The 13,845-nt window shown below is 39.8% G+C and overlaps 1 protein-coding gene across 14 annotated transcripts in view; it reads right to left on the bottom strand.

Annotated features, from left to right (window-relative positions):
• LOC115113876 (LIM domain-binding protein 3-like) overlaps positions 1–13,845 on the bottom strand; it is a 90,647-nt gene that overhangs the window by 34,151 nt on the left and 42,651 nt on the right. The gene's annotated exons all lie outside the window — the stretch shown is intronic.

The following is a 13,845-nucleotide window of genomic DNA, read 5'->3' as shown; positions in this document are numbered from 1 at the left end:
GTCCATCTGGGGTCAAACTACATCAGGAGGGCAAGCTCGGAACTTCTGAAAACAGATTTTAAAGAACTGATTCTAGCACTCAAAGATTCCAAAAAGCGGAAAATTGATTCAGGTCTGGTACCATTGTTGGGCCATAGTACTACTTAAGTAGTTTTTTGGGGTATCTGTACTTTACTATTTTTATTTTTGACGTATTTATTTCACTACATTCCTAAAGAAAATAATGTACTTTTTGCTCCATACATTTTCCCTGACACCCAAAAGTACTCGTTACATTTTGAATGCTTAGCAGGAAAGGAAAATGGTCCAATTCACACACTAATCAAGAGAACATCCCTGGTGATCCCTTAAAGCTGATCTGGTGGACTCACTCATATTTAAAACCAACTCCTTTTAGACTATTACTCAAGTAGTATTTTACTTTTGAGTCATTTTTGAGTCATTTTCTATTAACGTATCTTTACTTTTCCTACCACTGGCCACGAGTGTGAAACATTCAGCAGGCTACTGGCATTACACACCTGGCTAAAATATTATATATAGAGAACTTTGACACCTTCTGGAAACAGAAGACACTCTACTGGAATGACGGAGTCCCTCCAAATAAACTTGGCTCCTGGACTCTGGCCACGCATTTCAAGGATGCATTGACACAATGACTTATCAATGACCTAAAACCAACTCAGTTAATCCCTACCATTGTGTCACTGACTTGCAATAATGCTGCATTAAATTTACATTATCCCAGGGGCTTTGGCAGAGACAATGTAAGTAACTTAATTTATGTCTCCCTAACTACCCTGAAGGCCTCTGTTGATCCTACAGCTATTGTATTCAGTAATCATGTGCCTATGAACCAGAGTTATACTGTTAGCACTGAGGCCCTAGTAGGAAGTCCACAATGTGCTGCTTACCATTCACTATCAGCTAAAAAATTAATAACATGAGCATGTCTACTGCTGATAAGCTTCCCAGTAAAGCAATAAAAACAATCAAGCATCCAAGAAAGTGCTCAAAATAGCCCACATTAACATATGTAGCTAAAGAAACAACTTGCTAGTAACAGATGTCAAAGTGACTAGTACGGCGGCTGACTGGGCTCATTCACAACACAGATGACATTCATATTCTGACCATCTCTCACTTAGATAATACCTTTGATGATACAGTGGTAGCAATTAGACGTAGACCGATTATGATTTTTCAACGGCGATACGATACCTATTATTGGAGGACCAAAAAAGTCGATACCGATTAAAATCGGCCATTTTTTAATTTATTATAAAAAAAAATAATGTATTTGTAATAATGACAACAATACTGAATGAACACTTATTTTAACTTAATATAATACATAAATAAAATCAATTTAGCCTCAAGTAAATAATGAAACATGTTCAATTTGGTTTAAATAATGCAAAAACAAAGTGTTGAAGAAGAAAGTAAAAGTGCAATATGTGCTTTGTAAGAAAGCTAACGTTTCAGTTCCTTGCTCAGAACATGAGAAAGCTGGTGGTTCCTTTTAACATGAGTCTTCAATATTCCCAGGTAAGAGGTTTTAGGTATTATAGGAATTATAGGACTATTTCCCTCTATACCATTTGTATTTAATTAACCGTTGACTATTGGATGTTCTTATAGTCACTTTAGTATTGCCAGTGTAACAGTATAGCTTCCATCCCTCTCCTCGCTCCTTCCTGGGCTCGAACCAGCAACACAACGACAACAGCCACCACATCGAAGCAGGGTTACCCATGCAGAGCAAGGGAAACAACCACCAAGGATCAGAGCGAGTGAAGTTTGAAACACTATTAGCGCGCGCTAACTAGCCAGCCATTTCACTTCGGTTACACCAGCCTCATCTCGGGAGTTGATAGGCTTGAAGTCACAACGAAGAGCTGCTGGCAAAATGAAGAGCTGCTGGCAAAATGCACAAGAGTGCTGTTTATATGAACATTTACGCGCCTGCTTCTGCCTACCACCGCTCAGTCAGATACTTAGATACTTGTATGCTTAGTCAGATTATATGCAACGGAGGACACGCTAGGTAATATCTAGTAATATCATCAACCATGTGTAGTTAACTAGTTATTATGATTGATTGTTTTTTATAAGATAAGTTTAATGCTAGCTAGCAACTTACCTTGGCTTACTGCATTTATGTAACAGGCAGTCTCCTTGTGGAGTGCAACGAGAGAGAGGCAGGTCGTTATTGCGTTGGAGTAGTTAACTGTAAGGTTGCAAGATTGGGTCCCCCGAGCTGACAAGGTGAAAATCTGTCGTTCTGCCCCTGAATGAGGCAGTTAACCCACCGTTTCTAGGCCGTCATTGAAAATAAGAATGTGTTCTTAACTGACTTGCCAAGTTTAAAAAAATATTAAATAAAGTGTGTAAAAAAAAAAATATATATATATATATATATATTTTTTTTTTAATCGGCAAATCAACGCCCAAAAATACCGATTTCTATTTGTTATGAAAACTTGAATTCGGCCCTAAATAAACGGACATTCCAATTAATCGGTCGACCTCTAGTAGCAATACATGGTTATAACATCTACAGAAAATATAAAAATGCCAATCGGGGCGGTGTTGCAGTCTATACTCAGAACCACATTCCTGTAAAGCTTTGAGAGGATTGAAAGTTCAAATACTGTTGAAATAATATGGTTACAGATTCATCTGCCTCACCTAAAGCCCATTCTTGTGGGAAGCTGCTCTAGTCCACCAAGTACTAACAGTCAGTATCTGGATAATGTGTTTGAAATGCTTGAGAAAGTATGTGATATGAACAGAGAGGTATGTTTTCTGGGTAATTTCAATATACTGACTGGCTTCATGAAGCTGCCCACTCAAGAAAAAGCTTCAAAAACGGTAATGCAGTGCCTGCATCCTGGATCAGTCAAGCTACCAAGGTAGTTACAAACAGCACAGGATTGAAATCAACATGTATTGATCACATCTTTACTAATGCTGCAGAAATTTGCTTTAAAGCAGTGTCCAAATCCATTCGACGTTGTGAGCACAATATACAGTTTAAGTCAGAAGTGTACATACACTTAGGTTGGAGTCATTAAAACATGTTTTTCAACCACTCCACAAATTTCTTGTTACAAACTATAGTTTTGGCAAGTAGGACATCTACTTTGTGCATGACACAAGTTTTCCAACAATTGTTTACAGACAATTCCAGTGGGTCAGAAGTGTACATACACTATGTTGACTGTGCCTTTAAACAGCTTGGAAAATTCCAGAAAATGTCATGGCTTTAGAAGTTCTGATTGACTCAAATGATGTCAATTAGCCTATTGGAGGTTAACACCATGGGACCACGCAGCCATCATACCACTCAGGAAGGAGACGCGTTCTGTTTCCTAGAGATTAACGTTTGGTGCGAGAAGTGCAAATCAATCCCAGAGCAACAGCAAAGGACCTTGTGAAGATGCTGGAGGAAACAGGTACAAAAGTATCTATACCACAGTAAAACGAGTCCTATATCGACATAACCTGAAAGGCCTCTCAGCATGGAAGAAACCACTGCTCCAAAACCGCCACAAAAAAGCCAGACTACGGTTTGCAACTGCACATGGGGACAAAGATCATACTTTTTGGAGAAATATCCTCTGTTTCTGATGAAACAAAAATAGAACTGTTTGGCCATAATAACCATTGTTATGTTTGGAGGAAAAAGGGGGAGGCTTGCAAGCCGAAGAACCTCATCCCAACCGTGAAGCACGGGGGTGGCAGCATCATGTTGTGGGGTTGCTTTGCTGCAGGAGGGACTGGTGCACTTCACAAAATAGATGGCATCATGAGGGAAGGAAAAATATGTGCATATATTGAAGCAACATCTCAAGACATCAGTCAGGAAGTTAAAGGTTGGTCACAAATGGGTCTTCCAAATGGACAATGACCCCAAGCATACTTCCAAAGTTGTGGCAAAATGGCTTAAGGACAACAAAGTCAAGGTATTGGAGTGGCCATCACAAAGCCCTGAACATTTGTGGGCAGAACTGAAAAGGTGTGTGCGAGCACGGAGGCCTTCAAACCTGACACAGTTACACAGCTCTGTCAGGAGGGATGGGCCAAAATTCACACAACCTATTGTGGGAAGCTTGTGGAAGGCTACCCGAAATGTTTGACCCAAGTTAAACAATTTAAAGGCAACGCTACCAAATACTAATTGAATGTATGTAAACTTCTGACCCACGGGGAATGTGACGAAAGAAATAAAGGCTGAAATAAATCACTCTGCTATTATTCTGACATTTCACATTCTTAAAATAAAGTGGTGATCCTAACTGAAGACAGGGATTATTTACTAGGATTAAATGTCAGGAATTGTGAAAAACTGAGTTTAAATGTATTTGGCTAAGGTGTATGTAAACTTCCGACTTCAACTGTAGTAGCCATATCTAGGAAAACCAACATTTCCAAAGGCTGGGGCAATTATAGTAAATTTAAAAAAAGAGGTCATACAATATGTTTTGTAGTCATTCTTATGTTGATGAAAAATAATTAAAAAATAATAATATTTGCTGGTCTGTGGTGTGTAATGAGGAGCAACCAGACACTGCACTTTACACTTATGAAATTGCTTATTCCAGTTACTAATAAGCATGCACCCATTAAGAAAAGTATTGTAAAAACAATTTAATCCCCTTGGATTGATGAGGAATTGAAAAAATGGTATGGTTGAGAGGGCTGAGGGAAAAGGCATGGCAAATAAGTCTGTCAGCACAACCGATTGACAAACGTATTGCAAATTTAGAAATCATGTGACTATACTGAATAAAAAGAATTAGAAACTACAATATGAAACAAATATAAATGATTTAAAGAATGATAGTAAAACGCATTGAAGCACCTTAAATACTCCGCTCCATCATTCATTGAATCAGACAGCTTATTAATCACAAAATCCACTGATATTACCAACTATTTTAATGATTGTTTAAATTGCAAAGATTAGCAAATTTAAGCATGACATGCCAGCAACAAATGCCGACACTACACATCCAAGTATATCTGACCAAATTTTTGAAAAACAAGCATTGTAATTTTGAATTCCGTAAACTAAGTGTGGAAGAGGTGAAACAATTATTGTTGTCTATCAACAATGACAAGCCACCGGGGTCTGACAACTTGGATGAAAAATTATAGAATAATAGTGGAAAATATTGCCACTCCTATTTTCAATGTAAGCCTACTAGAAGGTGTCTTCCCTCAGGCCTGGAGGAAAGCAAAAGTAATTCTGATACCTAAGAATAGTGAAACCCCCTTTACTGGCTCAAATAGCCGACCAATCAGCCTGTTACCGAACCCTTAGTAAACCTTTGGAAAAAATTGTGTTTGACCAGATACAATGCTATTTTACAGTAAACAAATTGACAACAGACTTCAGCATGCTTATAGGGATGGACATTCAACAAGCACAGCACTTACACAAATTACTGATGATTGGCTGAGAGAAATTGATTATAAAAAATATTGTGGGAGCTGTTTTGTTAGACTTCATTGCGGCTTTTGACATTATTGATCATAGTCTGTTTCTGGAAAGACGTATGTGTTATGGCTTTACACCCCAGCTATAGTGGATAAAGAGTTACCTGTCGAACACAACAGAGGGTGTTCTTTAATGGAAGCCTCTCCAACATACTCCAAGTAGAATCAAGAATTCCCCAGGGCAGCTGTCTAGGCCCCTTCCCTTTTTCAATCTTTACTAACGACATGCCACTGGCTTTAAGTAAAGCCAGAGTGTCTATGTATGCGGTTGACTCAACAATATACACATCAGCTACTACAGCAACTGAAATGACTGCAACAATTTAAAAAAGAGCTGCAGTTAGTTTCAGAATGGGTGGCAAGGTATAAATTAGACCTTAATATTTAAAAAATTAAAAGCATTGTATTTGGTGACAAATAATTTACTAAATCAACTAAATATTGTAATGAATAATGTGGAAATTTATCAAGTTGAGGTGACTAAACTGCTTGGAGTAACCGTGGATTGCAAACTGTTATGGTCAAAACATCTTGATACAACAGTAGCTAAGATGGGGAGAAGTCTGTCCATAATAAAGCGCTGCTCTGCCTTCTTAACAACACTATCAACAAGGAAGGTCCTACTGGCCCTAGTTTTGTTGCACCTAGATTACTGTTCAGTCGTGTGGTCAGGTGCCACAAAGAGGGACTCAGGAAAATGATAATTCAGTCAGAACAGTGCACCACGGCTGGCCCTTAAATGTACATAGAGAGCTAACATTAATGATATGCATGTCAATCTCTCAGGGCTCAAATTGGAGGAGAGATTGACTTGATCACTACTTGTCTTTGTAAGAAGTGTTGACAAGCTGAATGAACCGAGCTGTCTGTTTAAACTACTGGCACATAGCTCGGATACCCATGCATAGTCCACAAGACATGCCACCAGTGGTCTCGTCACAGTCCAGAACAGACTATGGGAGGTGCACAGTACTACATAGAGCCACGGCTACATGGAACTCTATTCCACATCAGGTAACTGATGAAGAAGTAAAATCAGATTTAAAACACAGATAGAAATACACCTTATGGAACAGCGGGACTGTGAAGAGATACACACAAACGCTAGCACACACACTCTACACACACACACATTGTAATATTGTTGTATGGTGGTATTATACATGTTGTATTGTTGATATGTAGTGGTGTAATAATGTTATATGATGTACTGTTTTATCTTTTGTTTCATGTGTAATGTAAGTGTCTTAATGTGTTTGGACCCCAGGAAGATGGAGATCCCAAATAAATACAAATAACTAGCTGCCAAGAATCCATTTCAGGCTATTAAATAAGTTAGAATAGCTTGCTTGTCTAACTGGCATGCCTGCTGTCAAGGTTGGTAGGCTTTAGAAATGCAAGCAATAACTAAATATACTGAATAAGGGTGTGTTCATAAATTCATTCTGGAGTGCCCGAGTGCGCTCGGGGATTCGTAAATTCAGAGCTTTGTCAGACTGTCCTTTCGTAAATTCAGAGCGTTTTGCTCTCTGCGCGTGCAGAGCGCACACTGGATGCTCTGGCTGAGGAGTAGGGTTGATCCGAGCGTGCTGACCTCACAACAGCATTCAAGCACCCAAGCTAACTGGCTAATGTTGGATAGCTTGCTAGCTACTTCTAGGCACAATGAGAGAACACTTCACGGCCATATTCAAAGGGTGTTTGAGAGTTCATAAATTCATCAGTTATTCTGCGCTCTGCCACACTCAGGCGAGAGTGCTCTGAAAATGGAGTAAATAGCCAGAGTGAACTAAGACTCACATTCCTTTCAAATGATTTACCCAGATTTTTGTTGGAGATGCAGAAAACAATTTTTAGTTTCTTAATAAAACCAGGCTCAAGATGTATGCTTATATATGCAGCTGTTTTTTTTAACACTTACAAGGATGCCGGGCCAGAGAAAACATCAGGGCGCGTTCTCAAAGCATGCGCACCCCAGCTGGCAAGTGTCTTCACGGACATGTTCAATCTCTCCTTGACCCAGTCTGTAATCTCAACGAGTTTCAAGCTGACCACCATTGTCACTGTTCCCAAGAACTCCCAAGTTAACCTGCCTAAATTACTATCGCCCTGTAGCACTCACATCTGTAATTAAGTGCTTTGAAAGGCGGGTCATGACACACATCAACACCATCCTCCCAGACACCCTGGACCCACTCCAATTCGCATACAGCCCCGACATCCTGACGCGGCGGCCCCAGGTGGTGAGGGTAGGCAACAACCCCTCCGACATGCTGACCCTCAACATTGGGGCCCTTAATGGTGGGTGCTTAGTCCCCTCCTGTACTCCATTCACCCACGACTGCGAGGCCTCGCACAACTCCAACACCCTAATCAAGTTTGCTGACGACACAACAGTGGTAGGCCTGATCACCGACTGCGATGAGACAGCTTACAAGGAAGAGATCAGAAACTTAGAAATGTGGTGCCATGACAACTACCTCTCAACATCAGTTAGACCAAGGAGTTGATCATGGACTCCAGGAGAAAATGGGATGGCACGCCCCCCATCTACATCGATGGGGCTGTAGTGGAGATGGTCGAGAGCTTCAAGTTCCTTGGCGTCCACATCACTAAGGACTTAACATGTTCCACACACACCCGCACAGTCATGAAGAGGGCACAACAGTGCCTCTTCAAAAGATTTGTCACGGGACCCTGGGATCCTCAAAAAGTTATTTAGCTGCACCACTACAGCTCCAGCGCTTAGTATGGAAAATGCACCACCTTCAACCGCAAAACACTACAGAGGGTGGTGCGGAGAACCCAGTACATCACTGGGGTCGAGATCCCTTCCATCCAGGACCTCTATATCAGGCAGTGTCAGAGGAAGGCCCAAAGAATTGCCAAAGCCTCCAGTCAACCAAGCCATAGACTGTTCACTCTGCTGCATCGGCTCTCAGAACAACAGGCTCAGAGACAGCTTCTACCCTCAAGCCATAAGACTGCTAAATAGTTCATTAATGATTACCCAGACTATCTGCACAGACCCCATCATGCACTGACTCTACAGTGTGCACACTGAACACTATATAGTGAGCTCCAAAGTATTGGGACATTGACACAATTTATGTTGTTTTGGCTCTGTACTAAAGCACTTTGAAATGATACAATGACTATGAAGTGCGGACTCTCAGCTTAAATTTGAGGGTATTTTCAACCATATTGAGTGAACCGTTTAGAAACAACTGGACATTGTCCCTCCATTTTAGGAGACCAAAAGTATTGGGTCAAATTCGCTTATATGTGTATTAAAATAGTCAAAAGTTGAGTATTTGGTCTCATATTCCTAGAATGCAATGATTACATCAAGCGTGTGACTCTACAAACGTGTTTCATGCATTTTCTGTTTGTTTAGCTTGTGTTTCAGATTCATTTGTGCCCAATATAAAAGAATGGTAAATAATGTATTGTGTCATTTTGGAGTCACTTTATTGTAAATAAGAATAGAATGTTGAAACCATGATTACAGATAATCCTACATGAATCGTGAATAATGATGAGTGAGAAAGTTCGACACAAAGATCATACCCCAAAAAAGCATGTCTTGGGGGTATGATATTTCTGGGTCTGTAACTTTCTTACGCATCCTTATTTAGAAACATTCTATTCTTATTCACAATAAATGTGTCTCATTTCAAATCCAAAGTGCTGGAGAACAGAGACAAAACAACAAAAAATGTGCCACAGTCCCAATACATTTTACACACCACACACACACACACACACACACACTGACTCTCTCCCACAAAACCCTGCCACATTCACACACTACAGGCATAACGACAACACAAACACGCACACACTTTTATACTCATCATATGCTGCTGCTACTCTGCTCTTTATTTGACTTGTATTATTCTCTACGTGATGCCTAGCCACTTTACACTGCCTTCATGTACATAGGTACCTGAAATACCTCATACCCCTGCACATTGATGTGGTACTCCCTGTATATAGCTCAATTCTTGTGTATTTTATTTGTCGTGTTTTTATGTATTCCATTTTTTACTCTGCATCATTGGGAAGAGCTCCTAAGCAAGCATTTCACGGTTACAGTAAGTCTACACCTGTTGTAATTGGCGCAGGTGACAAATAAAATGTATTTATTAAAATAGACGGCGAGCCATATCGGCCCACCCGTACACCCACTCATCAATGGTGCCCTTACAACAACACAAAACATGTCAAATTTGAACGTTTCTCCTGTGACCTGTGAAACCATATTTTCAGATGTATAAAATGTAGAGTTCACATGTTAACACCACCTTTTCAAATGTGATTAACAAAACATGTTGTTTTCACCTCACATGTGAATTACAGTTGCACATGTAAAATTGGCAGTTTCCACATGTTAAAAAGTTAACATGAAAATTGAATGTGCAAAAACTCATGTGAAAATCTCACATTAGCATGAGGAATTACAGTTCAGATTTTTAACCTTTATTTAACGAGGCAAGTCAGTTGAGAACAAATTCTTATTTACAATCACGGCCTACCCCGGCCAAACCCTAACGACATGCGCCAATTGTGCGCCACCGCATGGGACTCCCAATCACGGCCGGTTGTGAAACAGCATGGAATCGAACCAGGGTCTGTAGTGACGCTGTGATGGAGTGCCCCTGTGCCACTCAGGAGCCCACATGGTAGTGAAATAGTGTTATTCTCCACATATTTGAAAAAAGTGTTAAAGGAGAAGTACCATTTTTTACAAGTAAATCTCCTTATTTTAAATGGAAATGTTAAATGTTATAGAAGGGTCCAGACATGGTGATTTCACATGTTTCACAAATCCCTTTGTGTCGTATGGGGCCATGAAAATATATTAACAAGGACTCCAAAAACACCTAAATACATTATTTTAGAAACTGCAAAGTTCTCAGTATAGTGATGCAGGTCTTTAGATGTTGTACACATGAAATTGTGTCATTCTGAACTCCATCTGCAATGTTTTATTCCCTTTTGCGCAACTCAAGCTCTTTTCCCTATCCAGCTGTTCCATTTCGCTGTAGCCTGCTGCTACATATAACTCAAAATAAAAGAAACATCAACATAAAATAGGGCGCTGGGACACCACGAGCCGCCATATCAGCTTCAATGTGCCTTGGCATAGATTCTACAAGTGTCTGGAACTTCCTGTGTGGAAGCACCCCATGCTTTCAATATACTTTGTATCCGTCATTTCCTCAATTATTTATTTTATTTTGGCAGTTACATGTATAAGAATGGAGGAAGAGGTATTGCTTGAGTCTCAACAAAATGGAATATAACGTTGCGGATAAAGTTCGGAATGACTTTTTCATGTGTACAACATCTAAAGGCCTGCATCACTATACTGAGAGCCTTGCAGTTTCTAAAAGGACGCATTTGGGTGTTTTTGAAGGCTTTGTTCATGTTTTTCCATTCCAGGTGACTACCTCATGAAGCTGGTTGAGAGAATGCCAAGAGTGTGCAAAGCTGCCATCAAGGCTAAGGTTGGCTACTTTGAAGAATCTCAAATATAAAATATATTTTGATTTGTTTTTACACTTTTTTGGTTACGACATAATGCCATATGTGTTATTGCATAGTTTTGATGTCTTCCCTATTATTCTACAATGTAGAAAATAGTAAAAATAACAAAACTCTGGAATGAGTAGGTGTGTCCTAGCTTTTGACTTGTATACAATCTGTATATATTTTCTTACCTGTGAAATATCACTTTCTTTGTTTGGCAATTGTGCCAGCATGAGCACGTGAGGCTCATGCTTATCCTGGCAAGAAAGTAGTAAAAATGGGACTGTTTGAAAGGTGGTCATATAAACATTGCACAACTTAAAAAATATATTTAAAAAATCTTTACACACAACATACTGTAAATCTTGTGTGAAAAGTGTATGATTGGTGAAAAAACCCATTGAAAAAATGCTTTGAGAATAGAAACAATGCAAAATACTTCTTTCGAACATTCATGGATTTTTACTGGTTCCTCTGACACTTAGTGACACTTTTATAGATGCTTCATGACTGCATGGCTCCAGACCCCTTCGCACTCTTTTCGCTCTTCTCTTAGTCTCCGCCGCCACTGGTTTTTAGTTTAGTTTATTAATTCGACCATTTAAAAAAAAACAAGCACACATAAAACTTAAAAGCCATACATGTCCATTAACAAAATTGTCGAGGATAACACACAATAAAGTCTGGGACTTATTTCCATTGTGGTCCTCTTGAGACAAGATGGCTAGACAAGATCGAACACAGTACAGCAGTGAAATAATAACACAAAAACAGAGAAGAAGAACATCTATCTCATCATTCCAGTTACATCATAGGGGTTAGTCATATATGCACAGAAGACATCAAACATATTTTTACTTTATTTTTAAAGCTGCCCAGAGAGGACGTTGCTTTTATAGGCAGAGGCAACTCATTCCATTCTGAGGCTCCAGTATACAAGAAAGTACCTTTCCAAGCATTACTCCTGAACCTGTTTAAACACACATCAGCAACACCTGATCTGGTGCTGTGATTATGTGCATCCCTAACACGAGGAAAGTAATCACTTCGATATCTGGGCGCAGGACCATAAATACTCCTGTAAACCAAACCTAGTCTAATCTGGGACACCCTAGCCTCAACAGGCAGCCAGTTTAGTTCCTGAAAGCAGCTCCTGCCTATGTGAGTACGTGGACTCACCTTCAATACTACCCTGATCAACTTATTCTGGGCGATCTTGAGCTTCCCCTTCATAAGTTTAGATAAGCCACCAAACCAGGAAGTACTAGCATAGTCAAAATGGCATTGAATAAGGGCAGTAGCTAGCACTTTCATGGAGTCCTTAACAAGCAGCTTGGACTTTCTAGCCAAAAACTTAGTTCTGGCATTAACCTTCCCTATCACCATATTGGCCATGCTCACACCTCCCAAGCTTCCATCAAGGATACATCCCAGGTAGCTAACAGAGGTTTTAGTAGTCAGCACCTCCCCCCCTAACTCCACTCTGATTTCAGACGTAGTTTTACTTTTGTGAGACACCAGAAGTGTAGAGTCATGCGCATAAAGAAAAAGATTGCAAGAACAAGCATCTTTCATATCATTAATATACAATAAAAACAGCAGAGGCCCAAGCACGCTCCCCTGCGGAACGCCACAACTCATTGGTTTAGCCTGAGACAGTGAACCATTTACCTCTCCTACTTGCTCCCTTCCTGATAAATAAGACTTTACCCAGCCTAGAGGGATAGTGCTTAACCCAAGTGCCTCCAGTTTGGAGATTATGAGACAGTGGTTAACTGTATCAAAGGCCTTCTGTAGGTCAAGCAGTACCATTCCACACAGATATCCCTCATCAATCTCTTTCCTGATGAAGTCAGTCAAGTAAAGTAGATATGAATCAGTGGAGTATGTTTTTCTAAAACCCGACTGAAAATCATACAGACCCTGCTTGTTAACATATTCATACATTTGCTCATGTACAATTCTCTCCAGGATCTTTGATGTTACACAGAGGATATATACAGGCCTATAATTCCCAGGGTCAGACTTTATTCCCTTCTTATACAGAGGTATAACTTTAGCTTGTTTCATGTCCCTGGGAAAGATGCCTTGTTCAAGAGAGAGATTAACAATATGGGTAATACAAGGGACAATTTGCTCAGCAGAATCTATTAGAAACCTTGCAGGAATATTACCCAGGCCTGTGGCTTTAGAGCATTTAAGCTCTGCCAGCATTCTGACTATTTTGGTCCGTTGCTACCTTTGTAAAAGAAAAAGAGTTTGGCTGAACCCCTAACTCTACATAATACTTCTTGACTTGGTTGCTTCCATACAGACCAGAACTGGTGGGCAGCTTGCTAACCAGCTTGCTGGCAACAGAAGTAAAAAAAAATATATATATATATTTTTTTAAAGAGTTGAATTCATTGGCAACCTCTGCTTTTTCATATACCCTCTCCCTTTTGATGTTCAGTCCAATACTGTTTGATTGTTTTTGGTAGTACTACTACAGCCTAGTTTCTTAAATGATTTCCAAAGCTTTTTAGGGTAATTTTTGTTTTCAATTATTTTCTCGGCAAAGTAACCCCTCTTAGCTTCATCCATCCTGCTCTGTGCTTCATTTCTGTGACGTTTATATAGGACAAAAACATGCTGCTCTTGAGAGTTCTTAAAGGCCTTATTCCTTGCTTGGATAGATTCTAGAATCTCATGATTAAACCAAGGGCTAGATCTCTGCTTTACCCTGACCTGTCTAATGGGATCCATCACATTCACCACATCAAGGAATGTACATTTAAAGGCTTCTCCGGCACTGTCTACCCCAAC

Source organism: Oncorhynchus nerka, linkage group LG28 (genome assembly GCF_034236695.1).
Source record: "Oncorhynchus nerka isolate Pitt River linkage group LG28, Oner_Uvic_2.0, whole genome shotgun sequence".
Taxonomy (NCBI): Eukaryota; Metazoa; Chordata; class Actinopteri; order Salmoniformes; family Salmonidae; genus Oncorhynchus; species Oncorhynchus nerka.
The sequence above is the reverse complement of the archived record's forward strand: the minus strand, read 5'-3'. Positions and strand labels throughout refer to the sequence as shown.